Source organism: Myotis davidii, unplaced genomic scaffold, assembly GCF_000327345.1.
Source record: "Myotis davidii unplaced genomic scaffold, ASM32734v1 scaffold273, whole genome shotgun sequence".
In the NCBI taxonomy this organism is placed as follows: domain Eukaryota; kingdom Metazoa; phylum Chordata; class Mammalia; order Chiroptera; family Vespertilionidae; genus Myotis; species Myotis davidii.
The window spans coordinates 218,504-232,069 of record NW_006286263.1 but is presented as its reverse complement, the minus strand read 5'-3'; the positions used below and the strand labels follow the sequence as shown (position 1 = coordinate 232,069).

The 13,566-nt window shown below is 37.7% G+C and overlaps 1 protein-coding gene across 1 annotated transcript in view; it reads left to right on the top strand.

Moving 5' to 3' along the window:
* LRFN5 (leucine rich repeat and fibronectin type III domain containing 5) overlaps positions 1-13,566 on the top strand; it is a 293,562-nt gene that overhangs the window by 178,146 nt on the left and 101,850 nt on the right. The gene's annotated exons all lie outside the window — the stretch shown is intronic.

Genomic DNA, 13,566 nt, shown 5'->3' with positions numbered 1-13,566 from the left:
GGGGGACATGGTGCATATTCCCCATGTACTGGAAAGAAATTTGTGGTTTCTAAATAACATGCATTATTTATATGTAAAATCAGTTGACTTAATGAATATATTATTACATATATGAATTATCACTGTAACAGAAATCTTTCAGTATTTTTCATTGATTTGTGATAACGAATATGTATATTATTTTTCAAAATTACATATCTAAAGATAGGGTTATAAACCTAATTCAACTTATTGATCAGATGATTTTTATTTGTACACTTTAAATTATACTATTATTTTACAATACTGTTTTTGAAGCACTACACTTAGAAAATTGCCTGAAATATAGCAAGTTCTAAAAAAGTATTTATTAAATGAATATGTGTCCATTCTCTTAATTACTTTTCTTTTTTTTAATCACCTCATAATGTTCTGAACAGAATTGAAATTATCTCTAAAACTAATAAACATTCATAATAAAGATGTGCATTTCCTTTTTAAAATGTCAGTATTCTGGAAATCATTATTATATTAGCTATTACTTGTATTAAAAATACCTTCAAGCTGTTAGTGGTGGTAATGTTTTTACTGCTGATGGAGGGAGGAAGGGAGATCAATGTGGATCAAGAAGCAGATGGAAGATAATGTTACTAAGATTAGCTGCAGAAGAAAAGCAATAAATAGCATCTGTATTTTCAATAAATAAAAATTGGATTATGGCATAATTCTATGCCTGATTTATCCCTTAAGCAAGATTTTAGCTCTCAGAAAACATCCGAGGAAGAAATGTTGGCCAGATTGGTAATTATGGAACTAAATAAAACATATCAGGAATATTCGTACAAAATTATTATCTGTTATAAACAGAGAGTAAAATACAGAGGAGAAACTGTATCAGTTACAGAGGTCTGGTCATCGAATGTTCTCACAGATCCTCAGGACATACCCACACATGGCTTTCCTCAGGAGCTGCAGGAGAGTCAGGACAAAAGTGCAGGCACAAAATAGGAGTTGAGTGGCTTCCTGGTGCAGCTCCTCGGGGTGCTTTTTTTGTTATTTTTTGACTTTTTCTTCAGATTATGAGTCATCAAGATATCTATGAAGATATCTATGAGCAACCTTGGTTTCAGAGAGCTCAGGTGAAAGTTTTTAATGGGGTCTTTGATAGACCACTGACCTGGCAGCCAGACTATGTAGCTGGTTAAACCAGCTCTAAACCATCCATCTACAAACCCCTAAACAATAAAGACAAATTAATACTGGTTTCCAAGTTGAGAGTATTAAACTTTAAACAGCACATTACAAAGCACAAACTAGTTCATCTTGGCCTTACTTTGGCCAAAGGTGGATACTAAACTTCCAGGAGTTCCAGAGATGAGCACAGTGACACCAGGTTGAGCTGTAAGATGACCTCACACACAACAGTGCACAATTAGATAGGTACTCACCTGGACCATCCCAGGTAAGTTAAACACCTCTCAACTTGACTCCCTTCATTATGTTCAGCACGCAGCACACACAGACATATGAGCAATCTGTCCACCCCAAGAGTTTACTGCCTTGTTAAGGGAAAATACCAAGTCCATGAAATGGAAAAATGTACAAGTAATCAGTTGCTATTTTCTGGTAACTATTAGTACTACAGTGAGTAGAGAGGAATTCCCACTGAAAGCGGATCCTTTAAAGGGTGATCCTCTATACTGTAAAGTGAAGCCAGATGATTATCGGGTAATGAGATTGGAGGACAGTGTGATTGACACTTGTCTCTGGATTGAGATGAGAATTTATTTAAGAGGAACTGAATTCTAGGGAGAACTCAAGACGATTGACGTACACAGATCTGCTTGATATGTATAGGTCTGATTTCCAGGAAACTTGGTGTCTAGGGAAGCCTGGGTTAAAGACTGAACGTTCATCATCAGGTCTGCCTAACATAAAGGGCTTAACTGTATGTGTGCAAACCTGGAGAAGCCCCAGGATCTCCTTGGTGAAGATGCCCTCTGCGGACTGTTAGCCAGGAAAGCTCCCTTTCATGGATACTGACCTTCACAATCACAGCTGCTGGAGCATGATCTCCTGGGTTTTCCTGAAGCCCCATCCCTGATGGCTGATAGCCCATGGCTCTCTAGAGGAGCAACAGCTCGCCTCTTACTTGCGCATCTAGCATTTCCTGAAAAGATTCAAAATCTAAACTATATGGCTATTCAGGGATTTCATACCATCTAATAGGTCAAAAAAGAATCAATATGAGAAGTAATGAAATAAGATCTATCCATGTCATATAAGAGGAGTGAGTGATGTTAACATCTGAAATAATTTGCTGGTATTTTAGGCAGAATCTAGAAATGAAAGTATGTCTACAGACCTGCTCTTCTACCTGTTGAATAAATATGACCTGATGAGATTTGCTAATCAGTTAAACAAAAACAAAAATGTTGGTTCAAAATAATACTGTGGCTTTGCAGTCATCAATTAGAGGATATATTAAATAACAGAAATCATTTTCAAAACATGTGGTCAAGTGTTGGGCAAATAACTATTAACAATATATTATCAGAATTACAATACCCACATTTTAACATAGATTTTTTTTTTAAGTAGAAGAAAATAAGTCTAGAATTATCTTGGTCATTTTAAAAATACAGAAAACATTTGATGAAAATCAATTCAACAAATGTTTACTGAGTCTATAGCATGAACCAGGTACTGGCACTAGAGTAAATAAGAACTAAAATTGCTTCAAAAATATTCTGAGTATTAATGCAAAAGCTAGTCTAGCCTGGAGCTGGGGGATTATGAGATTCTGGGGTGTATTTTTAGGTTAATACATGAGCATAGGAGCAACCTGTGATGCAGATATGATAGGCAGGGGCAGGTTAAAAGGACTTGAATGCTTGAAGGAAGAAATAACCATGGGGAAAAAAAACATTTTTTTTTTTTGCTTGGCCTATAGGTATAGGAATATAAGGAAGGGAAAACTTAAAATCTAATGAGACAGAAGTTTCTAACCAAGTTTGAAGGTTATGATAGTAAAGAACTTGGGACAATAAGAAGCTGGAATGGTAAAAATAATTTTGAGAGTAACATGTTAACATGTAATTTCTGAAGATTCTGCATATCAGGGTCACATTGTGGAAGCTGCATAGAGGCACAAAGCTATATTTCTTGGTTACTATACATTCTAAATTATGATCAAAATGTAATAAGTAGACCTGTTGTATTCTGTCAATTGACATTTTAGTAAAGATTCAACTCACTGAAAATGAATGACCTAAACCGTAAGATGTTAAGACAAAGTCTGTACTTCTATGCCTCAAAATGTTCAGAAGTCAAAGGAAGAAAAAAGTACAAAGATAAAGAGGCTAAGAGAGGAAAGGAGGGAAGGAAACTTAGAAGTAGGTCTATGAGATTAACTCTAGAAGCGGTGCCAGCAATTGCGGCCAGTTCTAACAATCCTGACTAAAGCAAGTGTTTAAAAAAGTGTTGAGAATTCAAATGCAGTCAGAAGAAGCCAAGTTCTCCCTGACTTTTCAAGAGTGCACTATGTATGTGTTAATATAATATGTTCACATGAGCCAAGTGTAATGTCAGCTCTGGGCTTTGAGTGTCAGTGGATGGCTTTGCAGCTCTGGGGGCAACGCAGCTCCCTCCCACCGTCCTGCCTTGTGCATTTGATCATAATAATTTGTCCCTCAGGACAGCCTCCTAAGACACTGTACGTGATCAATCAGTGCATCGTTCTCTAAGAGAAAGCCGGTGTTCTTCTGGCATTGTAACTAGCATCAAGCTTTAGCGGAACGTGTACATGCTGTTGAACTGCACTTATCCAAGGCAGGAGGACATTTTCTTTCTTCTGACAGTTGTTCCTTCCTACTGCAAACTATCATATTCCTGTGGACATCTGGATTTCACTCTAATGAAGCATAGACAAATAGCCTGGTTTATAAAGTTGCCTTTTGAATACCTCATGCATTAGCAGGATGCTGATTAAATAAACTATGGAATAGTTATGAAATGAAACTAAAAGGCAATCACTAAAAATAATCTAGATTTAGTATTTTCATGGGAAGTGACTGTGATAAATTCAGTGGAGGCAAGCAAGCAAGATAACATAGTATCTTCCTTGAATTGGGTCTATAGTATTTGAGAGACACAACTATATGCTCTCTGTAGTTTTTATCTTATTTAATACTTAATGCAACTCTATCAGGTAGATACTATCAATTTACCTAATTGAAGTGGGGAAAATAAGGGATAGGCAAGCATCAATCCAATCATCACATTTTCCAAGCAACAGAGCTGGGGTGTATATTAAAACACTCTGATTCTGGAGTTAATTTTTTTGAATATGTTTTTATTGATTTTTTAAGAGAGAAAGTAAGGGAGAGAGATAGAGAGATAGAAATATTGATGAGAGAAGCATCATCATTCGGCTGCCTCATGCATACCCCTACTGGAGATCTAGCCGGCAACCTTGGCATGTGCCCAGACCGGAATTAAACCAGCAACCTTTGGTTCATGGGTCAAAGCTCAACCACTAAGCCACACTGGCCAGGCCTGAAGTTTAAGTTTTTAACTATATATTATACACTGGAATATAGCTCTAATATATTTTTTTAAAACATATAAACCATATAAAGATATTCATTAATAAATTAACAGTGGTTAACAGTGGATAATAGATAATGATTTATATTTATATTTCTTAATATTTCTTGATATTTTAAATAGTTTCTATATCAATCCAGAGACATAAAAGCATGGAATAGACTGCTGAATCTCAGAGGGAAGTCAGGGGAGGGTAGGTGGGTTAGAAGAGATTAACCAAAGAATTTATATGTATATATACATACACAGATAATAGTGTGGTGAAGGCCTGGGCTTGTGGGGCAGGTGTGAGCTAGAAGGGGTCAATGAGGGGAAAAGAGGGACATCTGTAATACTTTCAACAAAAAAGATTTTTTTAAAATAGTAAAAAAAAAGTAGTTTCTATATATTTGTAACTGACATGTATTTTTTAAATCAGAGAAGACAAAATATGTATATACTACTCAACAAAATTATTGCATCAAGATTTATAGGATGTAGATCTAAAGATACATACATGCCATTGATGGTTAAAGTGGATTATGAGGAAAGGAAAAACATTTTATATTATGCTCACCAGGAAATAACAGCAAAATTGATATCAATGACATTTCAAAACAAGTAGCCAAGCATGGCGCAGTTTGCTTATGTGGCTGTCATCTGTCCTTAGTTGAAAATATCTTCCTGGTATATCCAGTGGAAAAGGCTTCAGGCAAGCATGAACAAAAGCAGAAACTACTTGTTAATAATAAGACTAATTTTTATTCAACACCAGATAAAGGAGAGTAAAGTTCTGTATTAGATTAAAAACCAGTATTATTTCATAAGGATATTACCTCTGTTTACTCTGAGGATGAGGATAAATTGGCAGCAAGGGCAGTCACAAATCTCCATGGTCTCCCTGTGAGTGTATACCTCCTGAAATATTTATATCAAAACATTTTACCTTTGCAAATCACTGAGGACTGAACTCTTTCTATGCAGTTCCTACAGGAGTGTTTAACTCATTAAAAATATGTAGTAATCCTTACAACTGAATAAAAAAAGACAAGTAACCAATTTTCATATGGGCAAAGGTCTGAGTGGCTATTTCCCCAAAGAAGGTATACAAATGGCCAATGAGCATATGAAATATTCAACATTATTAGCCATTAGAAATATTCTAATCACAACCACCACGAAATACTACTTCACACCCACTGGAGTGGTAATAATAAAAAAGACAGACAATAACAAGTGTTGGTGAGCATGGAGAGAAATTAGAATCCTTATACTTTGATAATGGGAGTGTAAAATATTTCAGCTGCTTTGGAAAACAGTTTGGTAGTTTCTCAAAATGTTAAACATATAATTAAATATGACCCAATAATCACATGCCTAACAGTATATATACCAAGAGAAATGAAAATATATATATACACACAAACACTTCCGCGCAAATGTTTATAGCAGCATTATTCTTAACCAGAGGCCCAATGCACGGAGATTCATGAAAGAACAGGCCTTCCTTCCCCTGGCTGCCTGCACCGCCTTTGCTCTGGCACCACCTTCACTCCAGCCTGGAGCCACCTTTCCACCTTCACACACTGCCCAGAGGCCCAGAGCGGTTGGGGCGGTGCTGAACACCTGCATCATCACCATGGCGACGACACAAGCGTCCCACTCCACCCCCAACCACTCGGGGCCTGTGCTTGCAAATTAGCCCGCCATCTTTGTTGGGTTAATTTACATACTCATTCCTGATTGGCTGGTGGCATCACACAAGGGTATGGTCAATTTGCATCATGCTCCTTTATTATCATAGATAGCCAAAGAGTAGAAACACCACAGATGAATGCATAAATAAAATGTAGCATATCCATACAGTGTAATATTATTCAACAATAAAAAGGAATAAAGTAATATGTGCTACAAAATGGATGAACCTTTATCTTGCGAAGTAAAAGAAACCAGGCAACATGGGCCACATATTATTTGATTCAATCTATTATGAAATTTTTAAAATAGACAACTCCACAGAGGAAAAAATGGTTTCCTAGGACTGGGAGTGACAAGGTTTGGCAGAAATAGAGAGTGAGTGTTAAGGGGCATGAGTTTCTTTTTCGGGGTGATAAAGATGTTCTGAAATTGATTGTGAGGGTTGCACAGCTGTTAACATACTAGAAATCTTTGGAATGTACTCTTTAAAAAGGTGAATTGTATGGTGTGTGATTTATATTTCAATAAATCTGTTAAAAATAAATATGGAGGATAAGATAATTAAAATAATATTTGCAGCAAAACTTTTTAAAAATACGTATTGATTTTTTAAAATTTAGGTTTTGATATTGGGAAGGCAACTTCCAAATTTGCCTTTGAGAGAAGATTGGTCACTGATTAAATAAGATCATAGGTGTGTAGTGAAATGGAAGTTTCAAATTGGAAACTTATTAATTAACTAGTAGCCTATTGCATGATATTGCGTGCAGTAGGCGGCTCTCCACTTCTGCAGGAGCCGGCGGGAACCACAGTGTGCCACTTGGAGCCACACTGCTTCCATGGGAGCTGTGCCACTTCTGCAGAAGGTGGAAGCGAGCTGCTGGCACCAACGGGAGCTGGGAGGGAGACGCGCCAATTCTGCGGGAGGTGGGAGGGAGCCACGCTGCTTCAGCACGAGGCTGGCCGGCAATATCTTCTCCAGACCATGGAGGCTATGGGTTGGTCCCCAGTCCCTGTCTATGTCCACTCTGGCTCCTGGTGGGGGAGGCTGGCCCGAGCTGGGGTGCAGTGGCTCACTGGCCCCCGTCTCTGTCTCCACTCCAGGCCTCATCTGCACACATAACCTCCTCCTGTGTGGTTGTGACCCGTTATGGCATCTCGGCCTAATTTGCATATTTCCACTTTATATATGTTGGTGTGGCAGTACCATCTAATCTAATAAAAGAGAAACATGCAAATTGACCACACCTTCGCTATGCCCCAAGCCACACCCACCAGCTAATCAGAGCGACTATATTCATATTAACCCAACCAAGATGGTGGCCAGCAGCCATGGAGCTGGAGCAAGCAGGAAGCTTGGTTGCCCCGGTGATGGAGGAAGCCAAGTTTCCTGCCTGCCCTGGCTGGCTGTGGCCTCCACTAAAGGCAACAAAGTTTCAATTATAGAAGAGAAATTAATCCTAGATACCTGCTTCCAGCTAGCCTCCACTGGGAGTTCTTTTTTTTTTCTTTTTTTTTCTGTGTCCTAGTGGTCAGTGTGCTTCCCCAGGGGGAGCTCTGCTCAGCCACAAGCCAGGCTGATGGTTGCCAGTACAGCGGTGGTGTTGGGAGCCTCACCCACCTCCTCAGAAGCCCTAAGGATGTCCGACTGTAGCTTAGGCCTGCTCCCCACTGGCAAGTGGACATCCCCCAAGGTCTCCCGTGCTGCCAGAGAAATATCTGACTGCCAGTTTAGGCTCAATCCCCCAGGGAGCAAGTCTAAGCCAGCAGGTGGGCATTCCCCGAGGGGTACCAGTTTGCAAGAGGGCACAGACCTGGCTGAGGGACCCCCCCCCTGCCCCCGCCAAGTGCACAAATTTTTGTGCATCGGGCCTCTAGTATTTAGACCTAATAGAAGACATCTCAATTTTTAGAAATCTAAGCTCTTTCAGAAATGAAGCTTGTTGTTTGTCGTTTGGTTAAAATACAAAATTGAACAGAGTAAATCTGAACATTTAATTGGCCTTATTAAGTGATTAATGAATTGGGCAGCATCCCACCTCACAATAGAGGGGTTGTACAAAATGGAAGGTTTTTTAATAGGAGGAAGGATGGGGTAAGGGACCTATTAACTAAAGGGACCAGGACAACTTTTCTTTGGCAGAAGAGAATGTGATGGTTTTTATCATGCAGATTGCCTCTTCTATTTATTGACCATGGGGAGCACCCAATGACTGATTACCTTTCTGGTGTTTGGCCAGAAAAATTCCAAAGCGGTGGTTAACATTACATTTCTGAGAAAGTCTGAAACTGCAATTAGTTCAGATATTAAATCTAGGTTTGGGATCATGGCTTTCAGCAAAAGTGACACTATTTGAAATGTGTGGTTTTCTCTTTAATAGACTTAATAATCGAAAGCATGACAAAGTCACCACTGAGCACAAAAAAATATTCTATAAGTATGAAATATCTACTATCTGGGACAGATTGCACAGAAGGAAACCTTATTATAAGCAAATTGAATACTCCAAACCAATTTGTCATTTAACAGAGATAAAAATCAAATTTTTTACTGTCCATAAATATAGGTGAAATTGTATTATAATATTCCACAGTAGCATGGGGGAAAGAATGTATACCTGATTTTAAAACAAAATTGTCAAAACAGTAGGATCTATGACAGATTATATTTTATTAAAGGAATTTGAGTTATTTCATAAAATGCTTCTTAATTAGGAATTTCTGGGAGATTTTATTTTCTGAAAAGAATAGCACAATGGCATTATTAAGATTTTTAGTTTTTCTATTTCCTGGGGATTCTTAGAGTATTAGTTTCTATAACCTAATCAAAACAGCTTTTATTTTGAGACATTTATCTCTAATTTCTTAATCTCCTCTGGAGGTAGGAAAATATTTTATACTCAGCCAATGATATATAAAGATTGTTCTCAGATATATACAGACAAATAGGAAATTTGCAGCTTTATTTATATTACTTCAGCCACATGTCAAAAGTAGACATAAATACATATAGAAATTAACCAGAAATTTAAAAATGTATACATCTTTTCTCCTTTCCAGCAGGTACAAAGTATTTTTTATGATTTATACTTTGAAAAAGACACACAAACCAAAAGAATATCAGACTGTATTCTCTATTGTCTCTCGTTTATCAGAGAATAGATTCAATCATCCTGAAAGAGATGACCAAGGGGTCACATCATCAAACCCAATTTTCTGACAGTGCTGTTACCAATGGAGAATAACGTTTCCTCCATGTGTAAACCAGACTCAAAGTACACAGAGACTACTCTTTCGAATACGTGCTCAGACTGGCCTTACAGATAATGGGTGCCTTAGTCCTTGAGCCTTGTTGGAGTATGGGAAACAGCCCAACCCAGAATTAACCAAAATATAGATGGACCAACAGGGTTGCCTAAGAATAAGAAATAATGTTTAAAAACACAAAATATAGTGGAGTGGAATAAGAAAAACAGATTCAAGAAAAGGAAATATCTATTGCCATTGAGATTTAACTCAAGAACCAGGAGTAGATGTACCTGGGTTAGAACAACTAATAAGTCAAATTTCTCAGGCATCATAGTTTAATTGGCCCCCAAGGCTAAGTCCTGGACCTTTAGGGATAACTTCAGAATATCAAAGTATATTTTTTGTAATTAGGCATATATCAAAATTTATTTAACTCATTAATGAGGGACATAGGATGGTAAAACTGGTTTCTGCTCTTTATTCATTGTTTCTTAATAAACTATGCATTTTCATGCCTTATGTAGTGATGTTTACCTTTCCTTTTCCTGGAATTATCTTCCCGTTTTTCTCAATGTAATATAGAATCACTTGTCTTTTTTATTTAATTAAATTTATTGGGGTAACATTATTTAATAACATTATATAAGTTTCATGTATACAGTTCTGTAATGCATCATCTGTATATTTCACTGTGTGCTCACCACCTAAAGTCATGTCTCCCTCTGTCACATATATCTGACCCTCTTTATCCTCCGGACCCTTCCCCCAACCACCTTTCCCTCTGGTAACCACCATACTGTTGTTTGTGATTATGAATTTGTTTGGTTTGTTTGTTATTTTTCTTTGAAGGTATAACACTGCCTCACCTACTTTTAAAGGCACTGTGACTTTATTTGTCTTATCAAGTGTGTTTTTCACATTTCATAATTGTCATTTATACTTTCATTATGATAGTTATTACACTCTAAGAAAGGCCTCTCTCTAATTTCTGTAGCGTTGTATTTTTTACAGATATACTGTACCTTTTTGTTTGATATTATGACCTCATTAATCTGGCCGAGAAAGAGCTATCATTCATATATAAGGTAATTTTACTGACAATGTATAAGCATTAATTGAACAATAGCAATATATTTGAATTAAATGGCTTAAAAAATCAACAGAGTACAAAACCTGGTCCTAGCCTAAAATGACTTACAGGTAGTTGGGGAGATAATGAATGCACATAGGGAATTCTGTGTTTATAGAATATTTATAGAACCTACTTAAATGATAAATTCTATTGTGAATTCTAAAGGCACTACAGAAAGCAGTAGCAAAATAAATCAATGGGGATCTAAATAGATGAGGAAAGACAATCCTACCATGAACCAGGTACAGAGCTTCATTTTTGCCTGCATCACAAAATCGAATCCCTCAGAAATCCCAGGAGCCTAATTATTCCTGTTTCTCAGATGATGACATTGACCATCAGAGTTGTTAGCTCTATCACTCTATCCATATTGCTCGAGTAATATGTGACAGACAAACCAAAATCTAGAATTTTCGACTCTACATTACAAGCTGCCCTACTTTGCCAACGTTTTAAGGCTCTTTGTAACTGTGAGAACTGGTAGTTTTTGATCTGCAACAGACAGTAAGAATTGGATTTTAGCAGAAAAAGAACGTAGCAAAGGACATTGAGAACAACCGGAAGGTGTATAAGGATCATAGACTCTCCTTTCTGTCCTATAAGAGAAACCATGTTATGTCTTGAGAAGTCTTTACCTAGCCTGTAATTCATTCTGCCAAGTAATCCAGGAGGAACAAGAAAGTCTGCCCTCGGATTCCCAGGTTATTCAGTCCTAACAGCACCGCACATTAAACTCTGCTGGTGGATCGGGAAGTTCTTTTGGTGAGGACATAACAGGGTGCTGCCAACTTGGAAGACCTGAGTTTAATAATCAATCTTTGCTGTGCTTATTCCAGGGTTTTCCCCCATCTGCTATTCGTCTTGATCCTTCTAAATGGACACATCAGGTCACTTGAAAGTTGGTTTCTTCTTGTGCCATAGAAAGTCTGACACTTCAGGGAAACTTGAATAAAGCCCTATTCAAAGATCATTATTATTTCTTTTGGTCTTCACAGCAACCTTGTGAGGGCAGTTTTATTATTATCATTCCATTTTACAAATGAGAAAATCACACATTTATTAATCTTTGTCCCATACTTCTTGCCTTTTGCCACTATGTCCTAGCTCTTGACTCTTAATCATCCAATATGGCTCCTCCCCGGTTCTGACAAATGGAAAGGGGAGCTCTGTTGAGCAGGAGCATGGCATGTGCTCTGACTCCAGTCTGTCCTATCTAGAAAGATTTGAAGTTCCCAGTTTTCTTAATTTCTTGGCATGGAGTTAATTTTCTTCCTAAAACTGCATAGTCTAGTTACACATCAAAAAGCATCAGTTCATCCTATTAATGTACTGATATCTCTATTCTTTGAGTACTAGCCCTGGCCTTGCTATGTTAAAAGAAACTGTGTCTTTTCCCCAAGTCAGTAGCGCAGTAGCTGAGGACACCTAAGTCAGAGTTCACAAGTGTTGTCCCTGGTAGCAGTGGTGCAGTTTCTCAGAGTTTGGCAAGGATCAGGATTTTATATTTAGACTTCTTAGTAGACCAATTTGAAAATATTAACTTGTTTTTCAAGTGATATTTGCAAGTTATAATAGAAGCTTATTTTGGAGAATCTGAAAAACGAGGATAAGAATTGAAACCTGATATTTCAATTGTTAGTCAAAACAGAAAACTTTGAGATATTTTTTACATTTCCCCTTTTTTACTTATTTTCATTTCCTTTTATTTTGTTAATACTCATCCAGCATATTTTTCCCATAAATTTTTGGATAGTAGGAGAGGGGGGTGGAAAGAGAGAGAGAGAGAGAGAGAGAGAGAGAGAGAGAGAACTCATGTGAGAGGACAATGTCCATCATGTGAGAGTGAGAGAGACACATTGATTGGTTGCCTTCCATATGTACCCCAACCAGGACTGGAAATCAAACCTGCAATCCAGGAGCATGTCCGTGACTGGGAATAAAACCCACAAACCTTTGGTGCATAGGCCAATTCTCTAACCACTGAGACACACCAGCCAGGGCATCCTTTTATGTTTAATCTATCACCAAGTGTAATATGAATTACTTCTCCAAAATACATCTAAGTGTCAAAAATTAATTTCCCTCTATAATTTCATTAACTAATTCAAATATCTGCTATCTCTTACATATATAATTTCAATAATCTTCTAATTAGTCCTTCTGGCATTGGTAGTGTTTTATGAGAATCACATGAATTAATATATACAAAACGCTTCTGTGTATACAGTAAGCACCCAATAAATCTTATAATTTTCCTCATTTAATTATTCCCATAGAATTCAGAGTAATCACTTCAATATTTAATTCATTTCAATTTTTATTAAAGTAGTACGAATAGGTATTTCAAAAGGCAGGTTGTAACAGAAGAGGAATATAGCAGTCCCCTGGCCTACCACTACCCAAGCCAAAGTTCTGCTATACCCACAATAATGTTTTACCTATTATTTTCTCTGCATTTATGCATAATATTCTTATATTGTAACTCCCTTTTTCAAATTTACATATTATCTATTAATTTCTCAGAAGAGTTTATACTATGACCTGGCTATCTACATTTTTCCTTACTTCTTCTCTCTCTAGTCCCCCAGATTTGTTAACTATTAAAACTATTATTATATCTATAATAAGCATAAATATTTTTTATTATAATATAAACTAGAGGCCCGGTGCACAAAAATTTGTGCACTCGGGGGGAGGGGAGTCCCTCAGCCCGGCCTGTGCCCTCTTGCAGTCTTGGACTGCTCAGGAGATAATGACCTGCTGGCTTAGGCCTGCTCCCAGGTGGCAGAGGGCAGGCCCAATCCCTAGGTGCAGCCCCTGGTTGGACTTAGAGCAGGGCCGATTGGGGAGTAGGGGCGCCACCCCCTGTCATGCACAGAGCAGGGCGGATCGGGAGGGTGCGATACCACCCTCAGTCACGC